The following is a 1,036-nucleotide window of genomic DNA, read 5'->3' on the forward strand; positions in this document are numbered from 1 at the left end:
TGACCCCAGGAATATCGTCTGACACAACACGGCCACGGTATTTTGGCAGAGTTTGCCCGTTATCTCCGCCAGCCCCCCGCGTCCCCGAGCGAGGTGGCCCCTCCAAAACCGCCGTCAGCAGCAGCTTTGCCCCCTGCAGCGGGGAGCGTTCAACCCCATGCTTTCAAATCCTGCTGGGCTTTTAGAAAAGGTGCCTGTTGTTTCTGTTGAATCCCACAGTGTTTAAAAGCTATTTCATGTCTGGGCTACTCCCCGCTGAGTTGTAAATAATTTTTTCCAGCACTGAAAATTGTTTACTAACATTTTATTGAGGCCTTATTTTCTGAAGAGGGAACGCGGCTTGGAAACGAACGGCAAATAGCTCTGGCGGGGCCTGCTCTTTGAAACTCATTTGCAGAGTGAAACTTTGCAGAGTTTGGAAACAAAACATTGTCTCCCCTCTGTCTCGGCGTTTTATTCCCTGTTTTCCTGTGTTCTATCCCAATTCCATGTAGCAAGCCCTAATCTATCCAGCTGACCCAGGGTTTTGAATCTGGATTTAATGGCTCGATATTGGCAGCGTCACACAGCAGGGTATCTGCTGCAATGTCCCCAGCCACCTCCGGAGAACGATAACAGCAGAGGGCTTGGCCCACTGATTCTACTCGGACACCCGTGACGCGTGAGCCTCCCCGGCCCGGCCCCTCCGGAGAAAAACACTGTAGGACCCAGCACCACGCTCACAGACTCCAGCCCAAACCTTGTCCTCCCACCAGTGATTTCTGTACAGGGCCTTGGCTCTGTTGTTGAAAACATCCTGCTAGTGCCAGCCCTGGCATCAGGAATGGAAATAAAACACCGCCCTGGGGGGGAGACCCCATGCAGGGAGCTTTGCTCTTGACTGCATATAGCTTTGGCATTGGAAAATGGCCAGGTGCAGCAGCACGGGCATGGGACACACCAGCCTGTGGTGCATGCAGCACTGCCAGCTTTTTGGGTGCTCGATCTGCGGCTGCTGTCGGGGCCAGGAGAAGGGCTGCACCACATGCCCGTGGTG

Source organism: Egretta garzetta, unplaced genomic scaffold (genome assembly GCF_000687185.1).
Source record: "Egretta garzetta isolate BGI_Z169 unplaced genomic scaffold, ASM68718v1 scaffold27, whole genome shotgun sequence".
Classification (NCBI taxonomy): Eukaryota; Metazoa; Chordata; class Aves; order Pelecaniformes; family Ardeidae; genus Egretta; species Egretta garzetta.